Consider the following 20,761-nt stretch of genomic DNA (forward strand, 5'->3'; position numbering starts at 1 on the left):
AAAGAGAAGAGAGAGAAAGAAGACAGACGGAGAAATATAGAGAAAGAAATATAGAGAAGGGAGAGAGAGAAAGAAAAGATTTGATTGATTGATCGATTTGCTTTATTTTACTTCGCTTTTTGTGTCACTTCTGGCTAATTTGCGAAGATGGAAATGAGTGATGATATGATGAAATTTATGCATGGACATTCACAAACATCCATGCCCAGGCCGGGATTCGAACGCGGGACCCCTGGCGTCGTAGAGAGACAAAGAAAGAGAATAGAGACATAAGAAAGACGGAGAGATAGAGAGAAGGGAGGGAAAGAGGAAAAGAAAGAAGAGAGAGAAGGAAGAAAGAGTGAGATAGAGAGAAAGAATAATAGAGAAGGGAGAGAGATAAAGAAAGAAAGATAATGCAGACAAGAAAGAGGGAGAGATAGAGAGAAAGAAAAGCAGAGAAGGGAGAGAAAGAAGAAGGAGGGAGACATAGAAAGAAAAATAGAGAATGGAAAGAAAGAAAAAGAAATAAAGGGAACATAGAGAAAAAGGACAGAGAGAGAGCTAGAGAGAAAGAATAATAGAGAAGGGAGAAAGAGAGAGAATAGAGACGGAAGAAAGAGATGGAGAGAAATTGAAAGAAAAAAGGGAAGGTAAAAAGGTAAAAAAAAAAAGGTAAAGTGTTCCCCTGTGCATAGCACCACGCCATGAAGGCGTATAGGGGGTGTGGGGGTATCGCCCCACACTTTCTTGATCCGGTCGTGAGTGGGGGTGATGTGATCAGCATCACGCCCCTGACCGCCTTTACCCCCCAGGGTTTCCCCCAGGTACCCATGTTATTCGACGCTGGGTGGGCGCCGGGGCCGCTTCCACCGTTAGAAAAGTTCCCGAATTTGAACCGGCCGGGGATCGAACCCGGGACCTTGGGCATGGTAGTCAGACGCGTTACCGACTGAGCCACCGCGGCCACTAGAAAGGGAAGAGATAGAGGAAAGAAAGAGGGAGAGATAGAAAAAATAGAGAAGGGAAATAAAGTAAGAGAGGAGAGAGAAAGAAGACAGAGAGAGAGAATGAGAGAATGAAAAATATAGAAGGGTAAGAAAGAGAAAGAAAGAAAGAGAAGAGACGGAGATAAGGTAATCACAGAAGGAAAACATAACCTATTCTTTGATTTGTATTATGTTTATGACCGTCACTATCGCTTGCACTGTAAAACACGTGATCCAAGACCAGCAGCCTCACATAAACAACAGGAACTAATGGACAGTGGAACAGGTAGTATCTTGGAATGAAATCGGCCCATTTAATGTCTATCGTTTTGACAGGGCATTCTTCTTTCCTTCCCACTTGGTCATTCCAAAACCGCAACTTTAGCAGCTGGAACGGTAGCCGAAAATGACCAGCCTGTCAAGTCACATAATAACCTAGATCGCTGGAGGTGAAACGCGTTCTCCAGCCCTCCAAACTAGCTGGAATCTGCTTCCAGTGGCTGGTGCTGATCATTGTGATCCACTGTAATTATCCTATCCACTATCCGTCCATTATCTGTAATGGATTGTGCAGAAACAATACAACGAGGAAGCCAATTTGGTGGAATTATGACTTGCTGGCTGTCCTTGGGATGATTTTTGGTTGCATATCAAGATAGCACTGACGGTTGCTGCTGTCTACGATCTGACATAATCGATATATCGAAGATAAGGAGTCGAATTGGTTTGTAATGATGCAGGCTCGATAGAGATCTGCTAGATGTAGCAGTCGGATTGCGTCTTCGACCACATCACCAGGAGAGACCTCAGAAGCCCCGGAAGGTAAGTTGGCAAAAACTTGAACCAACCTAAGTGTTTCAAACAAGATGAACATCTTGTGGTTGTTGACATTGCTCTTACGTGAGAGCCAGTGTTGCCAAATCCTGTTAGTGGAAAAAGATCTAAATTGCACCTCAAAGGAAGTTGGATTTGGAAATTTTAAATTTTATTTAATATCTTTCCTTCCCTATTGAATGAATGAGGATCAGGCGTGGGATGTGGCCTTTTGTGGGCGGTCTGCTCTGGGAGGCCAGACTGAGGTTCAGGACTTTGGTTCTGTGAGTTAACGATGAAAATACTTTGTAAAGAACAGCTGTTATAGATATCAGAACCGCTCTGGAAAGCCAGAACGGAATCAACTGTGGCTGCATGCTTGTTTCAGTACCCGAGAGACATTAAAAGTTTTATTAAAAATGTTATTAATACTGTTGTACCTTGTAAATACAAGAGTCGAAATCAGAAACCGTAGAATAATGGAAAATGTTATAGTACCGGGTGTCCCAGAAGTTTTTCCCTGATTACAAACTTTATTCATATCCGCTATATGCAAGGTAGAGATGCGAAAGTGGTGCCAAAATGTTGGAAAACTAACCAAGTTTTTTTGTTCCAGGTTTCAGTAACGTGGCTGTAGTGTAGCAGTGTCAGTGCCCAGGAAACTGGAAATGTCCACAAATCAGGAAAAAGCTCAGCGTGTACCCTGGTATCATTAGGCAACAAAGCCTGTACAATTTGCACTTTGTAGGCACGAAAAAATAAACGTTTGTGTAAGATATCATAAAGATAACTTTTTGGCTGATGTTTTACGTTGTTTGAAATCGCTGAGGTTGATGGTTCGGCCACTTCTCGGTAAGTCAGCAACACATTCTGTGGTCTTGAACTTGCCCTACCACGATTTAATGCTCTCGACATCGGACGGCATCTTTCCATAAGTTGTTTGAAAGTTCCTCTGCACTGTCATTGGTGACCGGGTCTCGTGACACACTTAGATTTTTCCTGATTTGTGAACATTGTCGGTTTCCTGGGTACTGACACTGCTACACTACAGCTAATGTTACTGAAACCTGGAACAAAAAAACTTGGTTAGTTTTCCAACATTTTGGCACCACTTTCGCATCTCTACCTTGCATATAGCGGATATGAATAAAGTTTGTAATCAGGGAAAGACTTCTGGGACACCCGGTATTACTAATGGTTAAAAAGATGTACATGTAATGTAATGTCTCTCACGAGGTTCATGTTCTCTGTTCTGGATTCCAGAATAGATATAATATCACATAATGTATTGTATACACCAATTATGTTATATATATATTCCTATGTATAGCATTGTAATTTATTATTATACTTATTATAAAATGCAATAAAATTGTAATAAATAGAGAAAATAAAGTCGGGAGAACCGTTAAACTCGGAGCAACTGACGTTCCGGTATATTTTTAGGAACCAGGACAATAAGCGCATACCCTCGAATGTATGCGGGTGGAGGCGTGCTTACTTCGGGGCTTACCCCCGCCCCCTTTATACAAAACATTTGGAAATGATGAAGAACGTGCTCTCGTGTTCAGTTGCGCGCGAAAATGAAAGGGGGGGAGGGTTCATAGGGATGGTATCGAGCTGCGAAAACCAATGACAAATTTCAGGCGAATCTCTCGCTGTATGGTATACTCTGTCCGAGGGATGTCTGGAGCGAGCGAACGAAAGCCGTAATTGACACAACGCGCGGGGGATCCTGGGTTCGAATCCCGGCCTGCACATGGGTGCTCTTTGTGAATGTTCCGTCTTCAATTTCACCATGTCGTCATCCATTCTCATCTTCGCGATTGGCCAAAAGTGGCAGAAAATCAACCAAATCAATCAATCATGGACGCCCGCAGTATTTGTCCCGGGGAGGGGCAAGCAAGGTAATTTTTTTCCAGGGGGGAGTAAAGGAGGCATATTTACTGTTTCAGTCTGAAATTCTGATGTTCCTTCAACACAGTTATAACAATTAACATAAATTGCTGTGGCTGAAATGAAACTATGTGCGAAATATATAATTTTCAGATAAAGTAAAGTGCTCCCGTGTGCTTTGCACCACGCCATGAAGGCGTATATGGGGATGTGGGGTTAGGGCCCCACATTTTCTTGATCTCGGCCGAGCTGGGGGTGATGTGATCAGCACCACGCTCCTGGCCGCCTTTACCCCCCAGAGTTTCCTCCAGGTACCCACTTTATACGAGGCTGGGTGGGCGCCGGAGCCGCTTGAACAGGTTGAAAAAGTCCCGGTTCTCCCCCGCCGGGGATCGAACCCGGGTCTCTCGCATGGTAGTCAGACGCCGCAACGACTAAGCTACCGCGGCTAATTTTTAGATAGACATTCATTTTCCAGGGGGGGTGACCCCTCTTGCCCCCCTTCCGGACGTCCATGCTCATTCTCATCTTCGGGGTTAGCCAAAAATGGCAGAAAAGCGAAGTCAAATGAACCAAGTCAATCAATCAATTCAGGGTGCAGAGATGGGTTTGCAATTCTCCTAAATTCAGCCCCTATGCTCAAGCCACCACCTTTGGCGACGCCACCGCATCAAAGCGTGGATTGGACATAAGCATATCTGTTCACAGAAGCAACTCATCTCAGGTGTTGGTGGCTGGTAAAAGATAAAATGAAGAAGCGTAATTTTTATTGCCCGGATGTTCCAGGGTAGCGTAACCATCAGCGTAATCTTTATGGAGATTTCCCTTCACACCGTGCATAAATCAACGCCACGCTATTCGTTGATTCTCCTCTGTCCGATCTGACAGGGACAACTTGTTCCTCCAGCATCCTCCAGAGCGAAATCCTGTTGGCTGACGGAAGCCAAAAGCAAAGATTGTGGTATTTACTCGTCATTGCCTTATCTCTCCTGTTCATCTCTGTTTCCTTGACCTCAGTTCATCTTTGGATTCGTGTTATTCTTTACCACCCTGTGGCAGTTAGAACCTCACATTCCTAAATAAAAGAACATCTAACGCTGGAATACTTGGTAAAATGTGGACCTTACTACTAAACAAAATGAAGACCTAACACCCTTTACGAGAATTCTGGTCATGCTAATTACTACACAACTACCAGATAGCTATACGGTCGATACTGGACACAATTGCCTTAACCTTGCCAATACACACGGCAGCTATACCAAAAACTACACACAGAAAACTAAATGCATCATATCGATTGATGCGCCAGAATGCATCGATTGATGCATTTAAAGTGTGTTTTATGGCTTCTTCAAAGAATCAGATTCACATTTGATGCATTTGGGTGCATTTTTGCATGCCGTGAAAGAAACACCAAAGTACATCATTTGATTCAAGTGAGGATTTATTTCAGTCGAGATCCACTTCATTGCATCCGTTGATGTTCCTTGATGCACCTTCCTGCATCTTTTTGGCTGATGCACTTAAACGTTTGGTCTGGGCTACAGAGTTTGTGTAGCTCAGGTGAAACGTTTAAGTGCATCATCGAAAAAGATGCATTCTGGTGCATCAAAATGCATCAAGGTGCATCCAATGTGAATCTGATTCTTTGAAAAAGCCATAAAACACACTTTAGTGCATCAATCTATGCATTCTGGTGCATCAATCGATATGATGCATTTAGTTCTCTGAGCGTATGCTTATCTTGCAACATCCATTGTAGAATGTGTGTACATATTGGAGCAGGAAGTACGATACAAAACCTGGAAGTCAATGACTTATATCGACAGGAACATGACCTCAATATGCAACGAAAGTACTTTAAACTTCCACCATTTGATATGGCGAAGGTTTGCGCAACGCTAAACATAGAGGCCGACACTGGACCGCATCAGCTCATATATGTGGTTCTTGAAGAATAGCTGGACTTTCTCAGCGTTTACGTTCTCGATTAATTAGTCAAAATTATAGTTAATTAACTCGATTAATTATTTATAATTAATTAGTTCGGAAACTGTTACCTTGAACAGGACAGTAACATTCATCGAGCATTCTGCATTGCACTACAGGTATATAATATGTGTCTAATTCGCCTTTGGTGTCTTTTAACCATTTCAAAGACCATACCCTACCAAGATATCCCACTCTAGGAAAGTAACACTTAGCCACTTCGGACATAACCTTGTCAGAGATCCTAAACTTAACAGCCGTTTCGAGAGGAGGACATAAATTAAGCGTTATTGGGATTTAGCGGAAAGACATTAAAGCTTGTTGCCATTTTTCATGTTTTCTTTAACCGCCTGGAAGAGTGAGCGAACCAAGTTGTCTTTGGTTTACTGCTGGTCCTCCGATTATCCTCCTGTCTTCTATTTTGTTGTCGTCTTTTTACGACCGAGAAAGGGAGGGTCGTTGATTAATTTCAACAGATGCATGTCTTTCACTGAGAAATGTCTTTGTCGCTCATCTTCCTTGTGACACTCTGTGGCGTACCCACCAATACTGTAGCACAGATAAGAGTATTTATGAAGTTGTCTGGTACTGAATTCTCAGCAACCGTCAAAAATTCTTGTTTCCTCGCTCCGACCTGTGTAGCAGAGTGGTTAGCACAGCTCGCTACGACGTCAGGGGTATCGGGTTCGAAGTTTGGCCTGAGCATAGGTGTTCTTTGTGAGTATCCTTTCATCATATCTTCATCGTCGCGATGAAGATATGATGAGAGGCTAAAGAGAAAAAAAGGAGATGAGAACAGGGAGAGAAATAAATTATAAAGATGTGAGACGACGGCGAGAAGAGAGACTAGAGAGAAAAAAGGATATGAAAACAGGGAGAGAAAGAAAGTAGAGGGATGAGAGAAAATGAAATGAGGTTATAGGCTAGAGAGAAAGAAAGTAGAGGGATGAGAGAAAATAAAACGAGGTTAGAGGCTAGAGAGAAAGAAAGTAGAGGGATGAGAGAAAATAAAACGAGGTTAGAGGCTAGAGAGAAAGAAAGTAGAGGGATGAGAGAAAATAAAACGAGGTTAGAGGCTAGAGAGAAAGAAAGTAAAGGGATGAGAGAAAATAAAACGAGGTTAGAGGCTAGAGAGAAAGATGAAGATGTGAAGAGAGGGAAAGAAATTATAGAGATGTGAGAACAAAGGCGAGAAGAGAGGCTAATGAGAAAGAAGAAGATGAGAAGAGAGAGATAGAAAAATAGAGAGGGAGAAAAGGGCGAGAAGAGAGGCTAGAGAGAAAGGAGAAGATGAGAAAAGAAAGAAAATTGAGATATTTGAGAGCTAAAGGGAGAAGAGAGGCTAAAGAGAAAGGGGTGAGAAAGAAAATGGTGAGATGGCAGAACAAAGACGAGAAAAGAAGCTAGACAGAGAGGAGAAGATGTGAAGAGAGGGAGGAAGAAAATAGAGATATGGGAGAACAAATTAGAAAAGAGGCTAGAGAGAAAGAAGAAGATGTGAAGAGAGGGAAAGAAATCATAGAGATGTGAGAACAATGGCGAGAAGAGAAGCTAAAGAGAAAGGAGAAGATGAGAAGAGAGAAAGGAAAAATACAAGATAGAGAGATGTCGACAACGAGAAAGGGGAGACAATAAAGGAAGAAAAGTAGACAGAGAGATAAATGAAAGGAGTGTAGAGACCATAAGGAAGAATCCATGTTCTTGTCTCTTGGCTTTCCCCTCACAGGAGCATCTGTCCGGCTGGAGCTCCTCTAGCCATGAAGAACGAAGAGATCCCGGAGTCATCAACATCCTCCACGGTACATTACGCAGCAGGTGACCGGAGTGGATCTCATGTGTCACTCGCTGCTGTAATTAGACAACAGTTGCAGCGACTACAGTTCATTTCGGGGAAGAATTGGTAATGGCGTCTCCCCTCTTTTGTACTCTGCAAGGAAGAATTAAAGCGTGGGAAATTAAGGACGCTTGTCGTATGGGCGAGCTTCCTGACGAATTAGCGTGGTCTGCAAATTATGACAGGGACGGACATGTAATGTTCTGTATTCTTCTGACGTAACTTCGGTTCACAAATATGGCTTCCGCTTTCCACAGTGGGGATGGCAACGAAATAAGAAAGAGACTTGTCGAAGTCAGAGCAAGAACGAGAATCTCGTATGGTTCGAGAGCTTTGTAAATTAGATGTAACTAAGGCATTTGAATGTGACCCCGTACAGTAAAATTATTACTCTAGCTCTTGTACCATCTGTTCTTACGGAGGGCGGCCTACATGCTGGCAAGGGAAGCGACCAATGCAGCGCGATGAGAAAGGCAGAAGCTTGTAGAACGAGGTGCGCGCAGCACTTTAACTCTCGGCGCCACCGCTGTTGTCTGGTTGGTCTGCTGCGTATTCCCCGCTCCGCCAGCATGTAGGCTGCCCGCCGTAAGATTAGACAAGAGTTCTAGCAACGGCGCTCGCAGTATTCTTTTCTCGCTGGACAGAAATGCTCAAAGTGGGGAGAACATGGACGATCCTCTCCTCCAGATAAGAAAATTCTCAAGAAGCGTCCTCCCACCAGTGCAGGGTATGTTCCTGGCTATACAAAACTGTCGTGTATGCACACGCAGAGGTTAAATGATTCACACACGTAGGTACTTGATAATATAAAGATTAACACGAGCATACAAAATAACAACGATTTAATACTAAACTTACAATAACTATTTCTAAGATGGCTGAGCACACAATCTCCTAAACAACTTTCAAACAATTGAATATCGATTCAGATATTATGCACACTTAACATTCCCCCTGTTCCTTATTTGACTTAGTAATATTTCAGTCTATCACACACAAAAAATGATCAGACAATTCTATTTTCGAAGGCAGGAAAATAACTTCCGGTTTGACCAAGTTCCCAACATAAACAAGTGGAATACAGATTGTCTTCGAGCTTATTTTGTTATAAAAGATCGGATACAAAATTGATCACTTGATTTTTAACTGATGCAAAGAAACCTCGAAAAAATTGGCAAGTTTCCGGATTCTTGGGATGAAGATTTAGGGAACAATAATAATATTTTCCCAAACAATGTTGATTTACTACCAACGGTTTTGTTTGGCGACACATGCAGCAAAACGCTTCGTCACGTGGTTCGTCATTTTACCGCTAGATGGTGAGATAATCATGTTAAGAATTCCTATTGTTATTACAATTAAGCTTGCTTAAGTGTTTATCCTATTTGGAAAGTTTACTTGCTTTTCTTTCAAGCTCTTTATGTACATGGGCAATAAATAATACAGTGTCTAATTGTGTCAGAATTTATAAATATGGTTGACTCTTCCCGTGACTGAACATTAAAAGATATTCATGATAAAAATAGAATGACAATGTTTTTCTTATAAGTTTAGGAACATAAAAATTGTTGTATTTTTGTAAAGATCAGAGCATTCTATTGCAGAGATCTTTCTTAAATGTTATCAACCCTGTGAGAAATCGAGTTAAATGTATTTAGTAGAGGCACAGTTGTGATATTTCTTCATGACTAACACAATTGATTTATTGTTTTTTGATGCAATTTTTGTCGTATAAAATTCAAGTTACACAGGAGCTTCGGAAAAACATCGTGTACACTAGCAAGCAACGTTCTTGAATCGTTTGTCAGTTGTTTCGAGTAATGAAATGGCATAGTTTGTTGCATGTTAATAAACACTGATGTCTACATGGATGCTTGAATAAAACACAAAATCAACTTTGTAAAGACTGAAGAAGGTTTCGTAATTAAGATTGACAACAGATTGAAATCGGGGCAATTATATGCGGACACTGCTGTGTGCCCTTTGGCTGTTTATTTAGCAAGGGGATACAGGAGGCGGGACAAGTGTGTTGTGTCTCCATTTATTACAACGGGGCAATACTATTGGAGTACAACATGGCGCGTATATATAGAGCGATCACAAACACAAGAACCTTCGGCCAAAAACATTGGCGCATCTTCTCCTCCGTCCGTTCAACTCGGGCCGTAAGGAGGCATGATCCACTCAGCCCCTACCCTCCATGCGCGAGCACGATGCACAGGACACGCAGTTCTGCGCAGGTTCTTTTGCATCTGGTCCCACTGTAGTAAACCGAATAACCGTGAGACCAGTTGTACATTTAAAGTCAATAATAATATTATTTTTTTGATTGAAAGACTTACGGAGGGTCTAAGCCAGATAGTCGAGGATAATAGACTACTCGAACATCCAGCACCTTCAGCAATAAGCATAACAAATCACGTGGTTCGTCATTTGACCGCTAGATGGTAAGATAATCGCTTTAAGACTTTCAACTGTTTCTACAGTTAAGTTTACAAAAGCATTCATTCTTATTGGAAAATTAATTTCGCTTCTTTTCACTTCTTTACATACATGGGCAACTTTATTATTTTCTTCCGGTGGCTTTATTTTAAAAAATATAAATAAAGACAGAATGCTAAGGTGAATCAACACTCCTTACATCATAAGCAATGAAACACATCATTCTATTGCAATGATCTTAAAGTCTATCATCCACATTAGACATCGTTCTAAATTTATTTGGTAGGCACACTTGTGACATTTCTCTATGTATAACATAACTTATTTATTGTTATTATATGTATTTATGTTGTATTAATTATTCAAGTTGCACCATAGGCGCCAACTTTGGGGGGGGGGGGGCAAGTCAATTTCTGCACCCCCCAAAACAAATTCACGTACAAGGACACATTTTATGTATATTTACAAACATAAAGTATTGTTTATGCCGATCTCGTCCCCCCCCCAAAAAAATATCGTAAGTTGACTTCGGAACAGCGTGTATCCTAGCAACCAACGTTCTTGAATCGTTTGTCAGTTGTTTCGAGTATTTCGAGTTTGTGGCATTTGTTGCATGGTAATATACCATGATCTCTACAGAGATGTTTCTAAACAAGAAAGTCACAAAAGCAACTTTGGAAGTAGTGAAGCAGGTTTCGCAATTAAGATTGACGACAGACTGAAATCGGGGCGATTACGCACGGACACCCTGTATTTAAGTGATACTGAAGGGCGTGCGTCCTCTGCCTGTTTACTCAGCCAGTTGCTTAACCAATTGTTGCTGGGGCAACAATGCAATTTCATTGCATCAATCAGGCCACACCGACAAGGACAGCAGACGGTTTTTAATTGCCAACAATTAATAAACACCCACTAGGCATGGCAACGAGGAAGATCACAATAACATATGCGGCACGAGGTCTTCTTATTGCTTTCCGGAGTAAGTAAAGTTGTTTTGTAGCCGGGACGAGCAAAAAACTGCGAATTATCCTTGCTTCTCTTAATCTGCATCCAACAGATGTTACGCGTCAGCTTGTGAGCTCTGAGACGATCTTGGACCAAGCAAATTGCACCAGCCTCTTTGACTTCTCGCTGACCCCTTGAGATGGCCGCCCTCGGGGCACCCTTGCAGGATCTGTTTCATCCTGATGGACTCCTCGGATGGGGCACCTAATGCTTAGCCCGGACACTTAATTTCCTATCTGCATCTGCTTTGCATGTTTGCATGGTTCGCTCCTGGCGGCGTAGGAGGCGTCTTGTAAGTACATTTCTGTGCTTTTTTTTTTGTTGGGGGCCTTTGCCCCCCCCCCCTCGCCCATGTGAGAATTCTCACGGTGGTTATCCAGTATTTTCGGGGTCTTTTTTAGGATGTCTTACGACCACTGGCTTTGTTGATAGAGATAATAGGACTGTTACCACACATTCTTAAAGATTTGTTAGTTTGAGTTATTAAGTCCACTTTATTTATTTATTGTTTATTGATTTGCTTTATTTTACTTCGCTTTTTGTGCCACTTTTGGTTAATTCGTAACAATCTGTAGAATCTTTGAAATGTAAAGTACAAAGAACTCGGAACCCCAGATATTTAGCCATCACTAGGGAGCGGAAGTTGATGAAATGTCATCCTTTTTCTCTCAAACACGATGCGCATTAAATATGCAGAATATCACACTTCGTCTAGAACCCAAAAAAGGTGATTTTAAAGTACAATTGTTTTGCCAATTTTCAGGTTGTAGGTAATTTTCCCCGATTTTCGGCATTTTTCCGCCATTTTTCGCAATATTCAGTGTATTGTTTCCTCATATTTTGTCACTTCCTTCATTTTGGTACTATTCTTGTGTCTTTTCACCAAGGTGAACATAAGCTTATATACAGAGCATTCCCTGACATTCGCTACTAGATTCGGCGGCAAGCGGCCCGGCATCAGCGCTTGTCTTTCCCGGTGAACGGGTCCGCGACAGTCGCTAGAGTCGGCTATTAAAATTACAGATTTCATATTGTGTACTAACCTTGACTACAGAAGGTGTTGAAAATGATGTCCATCTGCTGCAACACATTCCTGGCATCTCCGAAGGAAATTGGCATTTACACGTGCAAGTTCGTCTCCCGATTTCTCGTACAATACTCTCTTTTAACTCACGGATGGTGTGCGGATTGTCTTTGTATACTTTATTTTTTAGATTTCGCCATTTTTCTTTCCACTCTAAATATTTTTACGAGGTTTAATATAGTGGTCCTATGTGGAACGGAAACACCAGGAAATTTCTTTACAAAACGTCGTCGCACTTCTCCACAATTCCTCTTTCCGAAGTAACACTCGACAAGATAAATCCTTTGTTGTAATGTAAACTTTTGTGGTGCCATATTAAGCCACAATCTTCAACACACGGACACGACACAACACAACTTCCGAGGGAGGATTATACTGGCGTCAGTCTGCAACGTCAACAGAAAGGGAAAGAGATTGAAGGCAGGGAGAGCGAAAATAAACCGGACTGCAGCGTGCGACTGTCGCGGACCCCGTTCACCGGGAAAGACAAGCGCTGATGCCAGGCCGCTTGCCGCCGAGTCTCGTAGCGAATGTCAGGGAATGCTCTGTATATCTCGCAGGATTGCAGTTTAGGAGCAAAAGAAATGCTGAACTGGTGACAGTGTTAGTTGTGTCGGGGGAAACCACCAGGTTGGTGCTTTTTTTTTTTTTTTTTAAAAAAAAGCAAGATTGCATTTTGTTTAATTTTCTTTTAACTTCAATTTATAACCTGAAAGTAACAAATTTAATGGTCATTTTTTGCATTTTTTACGTCATTTTTTTCCCATTCTTTAGGACATTCTATACGTCATATACCTATGTTTTTGAGTCATCAACTTCCGCCCCCTAGCCACCACCTTTCCAGGCAGAAAATATATAGAAACATCTAAGGAATGTCTTGTCAGACATTGCCGAGCTTCCTTGTTCGCCATCATTGCCAACAGGTGTAAACAATGGCAATGAAGGAAGAGACTACAGGTAACTGAGTCGGCATGATTGATTAAATTCGAGTGGAATAAATGTCTGGGGGAACGGAGGTCCCTGGGCAGTTCTAAGTCAGAGGGTGCAGAAGTACGAGCCAAAAGTCTAGGAGAAAGAGAGTGAAGTCTGGGCTTCCAGTCTTGCACTACAAACGGACACAGTGAGACACAGGTATTTCCACACGCCATGCTGATCCAGTCTGTAGGGGTTTAAACTCGATTGTTGTGTTTTGCCATTGTTTAATCGTTACCTCTTGCACCTTACCATCAGGCTAGCCATAATGGCGAGTTGCTCCATTGTAGAGGATGAATGATTCATGAGCCACATCACCCAGTTCGGTCCCTGTTCCTAGGAGAATCAGCGAAGATGGGAATGAGTGATGATATGATGAAATTGATGAGTGGACACTCACAAACATCCTTGCACAGGTCGGAATTCGAACCCGGGACCCATGACGTCATAGCCACGGTGGCCGGCTTAAAGTGGGATAACGAACCACTCTGTGCGTCCGCCGAGTATCGAACCCGGGAGCCCCTTTTTCAAGGCGACGACGTTACCACCACGCATACATACACCGTTGATGTTCTAGTCTCATTGCTTCCATTTTTGTCTTTTCTATTATTTCGCCCAATTTCTGTTACTGTCATTCTCAGTTCTATTCGTTCCTTCCTCAGTGCTGGAGTGGTTAGCACAGGTCACTGCATATTTCCTCATGGATAGTTTTAGGATTACGATTATAAACACCAGGGGACTGTCAAGAAAAGTTTTCACCCTGTCACCTCCCAAACTTTATACCGTGGTCCCATACTTTACACCTTTCTCCAATAAAAAAACATAATTATGTTATACAGTTCTAATGACGAAAACTAGTAGCGTTATTTGTAGAACACTTAAAAACACTTACTGTTAAAGAATACGATATCTCGTATATGCATATAATTTTGCCTGTAGTATTACATGGATGTGAAACTTTGTCCCTTACATTGAAAGAGGAACATAAATTGAGAGTATTTGAAAATAAGATCCTTAGGAAAATATTTGGGCCTAAAAGGGATGAGGAGACAGGTGAGTGGAGAAGGTTACATAATTTAGAACTACATAATTTGTATTCATGTCTAGATATTATTAGAATGATTCAATCAAGAAGACTTAGGTGGGCAGGCCATGTGGCACGAATGGGAGAGGAAAGAAGAGTCTACAGGATTCTTGTTGGGAAACCTGATGGTAAGAGACCTGTAGGAAGGCCAAGACGAAGATGGAGGGACAACGTTCAGATGGACCTAAAGTAAATCGGTAGGGATGGAAAAGAGTATATAGATCTTGCTCAGGATAGGGACAGATGGAAGAAGGCCTGTGTTGCTGCAGCCATGAACCTTCGGGGTTCAAGAAGGCTAGAGAGTTAGTTAGTTAGTTAAAGAATACGTTTATGCCATCCTACCTAATGGCATCAAAATAACGGTATTTATATATCTTAAATTGTTAGATGATTTTGCAAAAATGTTATTGTATTATACAGCAGTAACTTAAATTGATTCTTGTGAACATTAAATCCAACTCTTTTTCAAAAGAAACAGCCACGGATCTGGTGGAGGCACATAATGGTTCGGATCTCACTTTAAACTGTAGGTCCAGTCCCGATTAGCCTGTATGTGCATAAACTGAACTTAAAAATAAACTGAAACAAACAAGTAGCTACGCTTATGCAATCATAAATTTGGTTTTGGCGCTAATGAAGGGGGCTGCCGGAATTTGACTACCCCAGAACCGCTGTAGGGAATTCACAATTCATCTACCAATGGTGCCTTACGTATCAGGTGAAATCGAGTCTCCACAAGGCGGTCAAGTAGATTTTCTGCCCTTCTGCTTGTACGCACACACGAGACACCTTTTTTTCGTGGAAATTCGAATCTGTCCACTTCCAGACGCCGAAATTTGCTTCGGGGAGCACGACTTAAGGTGATCAGAATTCACTCGGAGTGGATGGACTTGGCCGTCACGCAAGCGTTTCCACAGTAACATGTATGTGTCGTCATTGTCTTCTGTGTCCATTGTCGTTCTGCATGTATGTTGAAGAGTCGTGATCGCCATGCTCCTTTAGGCTATATGGCAGTGACATCTTGGCTACATGTTCTGGTACTATGGAGATCGTCAATTGTCGTTCGTGGAAGTTTTTGTGGGTTTATTGCCTTCACGTGACGTTCCCAAAGGCTATCGGGGCATTGTTGTCTCCAATAGCTACTCTCTTCTTGAGAGAACAAGCGTCTAACTGAGTTGGCGATGAGTTCATTAGGCAATTTGTTTACCTTAATTGATTATATGTTAATTAACTCTTTTGCGTATACTTTCTCCCTATATTAAGTAACCATCCTTACTAGAGTGCTGATCGAGAGGATTTCGTTCGAACGCCAAATAGTTCGCACGAACGACGCTAGATGGCGTACAGAATCGAGAGCTTCTTCGCTCGACGAAATAACGCTCGACGAGACATAACGAGCGGCTTACACTCGAAGTCCAGTAGTTAACGTATAATCGTAATTTGTCCGTGGTAGTGGGCTCTCAAATGTGGACCGTGAAGTACAGAGCATTCTCTGACATTCGCTACGAGACTCGGCATCAGCGCTTGTCTTTCCCGGTGAACGGGTCCGCGACAGTCGCTTATATTAAACCTCGTAAAAAGGTTTAGAGTGACAGGGTCAATTCTGAATAAAAGTGGAAAGAAAAATGGGGAAATAAAGTATACAAAGACAATCCGCACACCATCCTTGAGTTAAAAGAGAGTATTGTACGAGAAATCGGGAGAATTACAGTAGACGAACTTGCACGTGTAAATGCCAATTTCCTTCGGAGATGCCAGGAATGTGTTGCAGCAGAAGGACATCATTTTCAACACCTTCTGTAGTCAAGGTTAGTACACAATATGAAAACTGTAATTTTAATAGCCGACTCTAGCGACTGTCGCTGACCCGTTCACCGAGAAAGAAAAGCGCTGAAGCCGGGCAGCTTGCCGCCGAGTCTCGTAGCGAGTGTCAGGGCTTGCTCTGTAGAAGACGCTGTGAAATTGCAACTTACAAGGTCTGTTAGAAAAGTAATTAGACTGGCAACACTGAGCACGAACCAGCAACGCAGCTGCCTCCACCTTCACACTGCAGTTTGCGCTTGCCGTTGACTCAGTACAAGTTCCAAATTGCTACAGTTGCTACACGAGAAGTGAAGTTGTGTTTGTGAGGTGCGTTAAGAAAATGGACTTTCAAAAGATTGAGCAACGTTGTGCCATCAAATTTTGTGTAAAGCTTGGCGAATCCGTTACTGTGACTTATAAAAAGTTACAAAGGGCTTATGGATAACATGCACTATCCAGGGCACAAGCGTTCAGATGGCACAAGTCCTTTTTAGAAGGCCGAGAACAAGTGGAGGACGAACCTCGTGCGGGAAGACCTTCAACCTCAAATACCAATGACAATGTGGAAAGAGTGAGGTCTCTTGTGAGGTCAGATCGTCGATTGATGGTGAGAATGATCAGTAGCGAGTTAAATTTGAACGTGAAGATTTGGACATGAGAAAAGTGTGCGAAAAGGTTATTCCAATGCACCATGTCACACGGCAGTCTCCATCAATGAATTTTTGGCAAAAAAAAAAGTATTCCTGTAGTTCCTCAGCCTCCCTATTCGCCGGATCTCAGTCTCTGTGACATTTTTTATTCTCCGTGCTCAAAAACCACTTGTAAGGGCGCCATTTTGATCCAGAAGAGCCTTAATGACGAGCTGAAGGGTATTCCAGCAGAAGCCTTCCAGCAAACCTTTATTTGCAAAAAGAATAAAATTCATCGTTTACAGAAAATCAGTCTTATTACTTTTCTAACAGACCTCGTAAGTGAACATAGTCATCATCTCCATGTTAAACTGTAGTTTAGTCTATCTTATCAATTCAGTGATATATGGAAATATGTGGCTATGGGCTGAAACTACCACATGTGTCCCATTCAGTACTCTAATCCTTACAGATTAGAGTCATTATCAGCTGACTTCCGTGACAGAGTTGTTAGCTCTCAGCACGCTACGATTTCAGGCATCCCAGTTTCAGGGTTCCCGGTGCGTGTCCCTTTATCAATTTCGTCATACAATCACTCATCCTCATCGTCGCGATTAGCCAAAAGTATCAGAAAAGCTACGCTATTAAATAAAGTGAGATTCATTATCCTTATTATCTTGCACACTTTTCTCCAAGGACATACAACCCCCCTCGAAATACATACTAAGTACAGAGTGAAAGTTGCATTTTCCTTGTGAAGCCTGTGTAAGCTTACGGATTAACTTTTGGTCACGATTATCTCGAGAACCACTGGACGGAAAATTTTCAAATTTTACCCCAGCACTGACAAAGTTTTCTTTAAGAGATTCATTTTTTGATATTTTCAAATTCGCCAATCCTTGCCCTTGCCCACACACCTACTGTGTCCAGGCCTAGATCCAAAACCCATATGCGATGATCATGGCCATTGTTCAGTGACAAATAAGCTCGGAAACCACCAATTCCGTTCCCTCGAAAACCTACCCGGTGATTAGTGTAATGGAAAACAAAATATTTCTTCGCCAATGACAGTGAAATAATTAATACTTAAAAATCAACATTAGTGTTATCTGTAGATTTTCATAATCTTTACAAAAGTGGAGAGGATGACATCGTCAATATATTTTTCATATAAAATAATTATATATTATATATACATTCATAGATGGCAGGGCAGTGTTACTGTGAACCAAAACCAGTTAGTAATTGAAGTTTGGTTACTATGTAACAGCTTTTCTTTGTTTTTTGTCCTATTATTCTCTCTAAATGCACATTAATAAGTACTTAATATATATTTGTATTCATTAATGTAACACATAAATGAAGACTTAATCATTCATAGAGAATGAAGTGCTCTACAATTATTTATAAAATTGTCAATTAAACGAAGAGTAATTCGTCCGACCTCCTCTCCCTGATTGGAAGCTTTATCTATGAAAACACACCTTCTCTAAAACAATGTTAAGATGAATAGACTGTGTGTACATGTACATAAAACACGAAACATATCTAAGATGATAACCTGTAAAATACGTATCCTTCTTTAAGCAAGTGAATTTTCTCTCAAATCATGATATAAATTGTTACACCACGCTCCCATATCTCTGCTCATTGTGTTATCCATAACGACACGGAAGTATCCGCGGAAGGTTGGTGTTTGGTGGCGGACTGTTGTGAACCAGGGGTGCCCATCCCTCCCCGCAAAAAAAAAGGAACATTCGCCCCCCTCCTTATGGCGAATTATTTACTCAAATTATTTTGGTCAGACAAAATTTGCGGAACAATATAATACAGACATATTTAAGCAATATATGTTTACTTTAGGAACTTTAATATTACTTTCATGTTTGCTAATATACAACGTACAAAACTGTTCAGGCTCACAGCCATTGCTAGTGTACTGAACCTTTTTCCTCACAGTTTGTCTGCTTGACTAACCTTGTATTAACGCCCCGTCCCCATTCAAACCAATTCTAAAGGCATAAGAAGTGGTGTTTCATTTCAACCCTATCGCCGCAATCACATAATAACTAAAATTAAAAATCAATAACAAGTCAACCCCCCCCCCCCCAATTTTTGTGTGAAGATAGATAGAATTGGTATAAAATTTTGTACCCTCGCAAAAATTCCCATGACGCAGACGCGTCATGAACCCCCGCCCCCCCTGTGGGCACCCCAGGTGTGAACCATTGTTAAACTTTGGTTAGAGATCGTTTAGTTCGCATGAACTCTCAAACCTAACCATTCCCAGTGCGTAGTTAGAGATCGGTTAGTTCATTGGACTCTACACCCGACAGGTCGGTAGGTGCCTGGGCTTGCTCTGAATTGATACCTTCTGCCGGTTAAAGCATATATATTTATGTTGCCCGTGACAAGAAAAAGTAAGGAATGAAGTGACAAATTAAGAAAAGATACAGCGAATAATGAGTTGGACAGAACATATTTTTTAAAAAAACACCTTTAGCGCAATTGCCTATGGTGCAGATTGTCTTCGGGGGGAGCAACAAAATTACGGAATTGTGTGGACAGTTAGGATAGCTGCTTGTTGAAGTTGACCAATGAAAAGTCGATTGACAGGCCTTATCTCTCAAAGGGTTGTTGCGCCACAGAGTTAAGGAATATGGTGTATATAAGATACTAGCTGATTACCTGGCGTTGCCCGGGTATTTATTTATCCCAATCTTGTATTAGACAATAAAATAGTGAATTCTAACTATAGTGTAAAATGTAACTAATTTTATTTCATTGTGAATGTCAGCAATTAGCTTAGCGACTCTGAAAACTATGGATTCCACACTAATATCGGTCGTTTTCGCAACACCGCCTGAATGTTAGACAACCCGAGAAACACTATCGTTGTGCTGGATTGCATAGAGTCACGGATGTCTGTTGTTTGTGAGGAATTTAATATCGGTCGTTTTCGATTATTTTTACATGTCACCCCTTCCAAACCCACTCCTAGGGGTGCCAGGGGTGTCTTACCCCCACATTATTTCTTTCTAGATTGCAAGTGATACGTGTACCAAGTTTGGTTGAAATCACTCCAGGCGTTCGAGAGTTATGCCGGAACAAACATATATACACACCCACTCACACACATATATCTTTTTTTTTTATATAAATAGAAGAAGATAGATATAAGAGAAATACAACTATGCCATTGTATTATGTAAACATTTGAATAAACATTCATTTACACTATTTTTGTATTTTTTGCAGGGCAGTGTATACGGCGTAGCTATAGGACAATGTGACGGGATAGGTAAGTACTAGCTATGATTTCTTCAAAGGATTTAAACATTTTGTCACATTATATTGTTTTTACATGTATTTCGTTTCGACCTTTGCAATATTTCTGGTTATATTCTAATCAAGAGGTTCCTCACCTTCGCGTGACGCGACGTGAGGTTTAGTAGCGACCAATAAAAATACAGGGTGGTTGCAATGTAGTAACCTGAACTTGATAGCTACATATACAGGAGCAATGTCGGACAAATTGCCACCGGTGATTGCTCAACACAGGAATCGAACCCTAGTCTCCTGCGTGATAGTCAGACGCCCTATCGCCTGACCACAGTTACTCGTAAAATATATTTATACCATTTTCATTCATCTTACTTTTTTTTCCCATTTCACGCGCTCCATTTTTCGACATAGCCACATTCCTAAAGCTTTTTTCTCGCTTTTTCGCAGCGTACAAGTTTCTGCGTCGTTCTCGACAGAAAACACTTATTCTATTAAAGGCTCCATTGCTAGCCTCCCTTTGACTTCCTGACATGGGCGTATTTAAGGGGGGTTCAACGGGTCCATCCCCCCTTTTGATTCAGTAAAATTACCAGATTACCTGTTCTATCCGTTTGTTCATATAAAATTCTTCGGAGTTATTTTATTTGGCTAGACTCTACTTTACGTCCTTATTGCCTTTTGGTGGTAACCGATGGGAGTTAACAACACTGCAGGCTCGTCTTTGTGTCCGCGTTGTGAATGCGTGTTAAAGTAGAACAGGTTCCAAAAATACCCCAAAAACTTCTAGATAGTGTAAAATACGTTTATCCCCAGTGATAATTTTGTGCATCGTTCAAAACCGTGCTTGCAGACAGCCGGCATCTCTTCGGGCAAGTACCTTTTTTCTCTTTACACTTTCTATTCATGATAGCCCCACGAACCATTCACGATAGCCCCACAAGCCATTCACGTTAG

General features: G+C 41.5%; 1 long non-coding RNA gene across 1 annotated transcript in view; it reads left to right on the top strand.

Annotated features, from left to right (window-relative positions):
• Nucleotides 1–20,761, top strand: part of LOC146005023 (uncharacterized) — a 213,005-nt gene that overhangs the window by 75,634 nt on the left and 116,610 nt on the right. Inside the window, exon 3 of the long non-coding RNA XR_014443980.1 lies at nt 19,781–19,823. This is a non-coding gene — a long non-coding RNA (uncharacterized LOC146005023). The remainder of the gene's footprint in view (nt 1–19,780; nt 19,824–20,761) is intronic.

This window comes from Lepisma saccharinum, chromosome 22, assembly GCF_977018435.1.
Source record: "Lepisma saccharinum chromosome 22, izLepSacc3.1, whole genome shotgun sequence".
NCBI lineage: Eukaryota > Metazoa > Arthropoda > Insecta > Zygentoma > Lepismatidae > Lepisma > Lepisma saccharinum.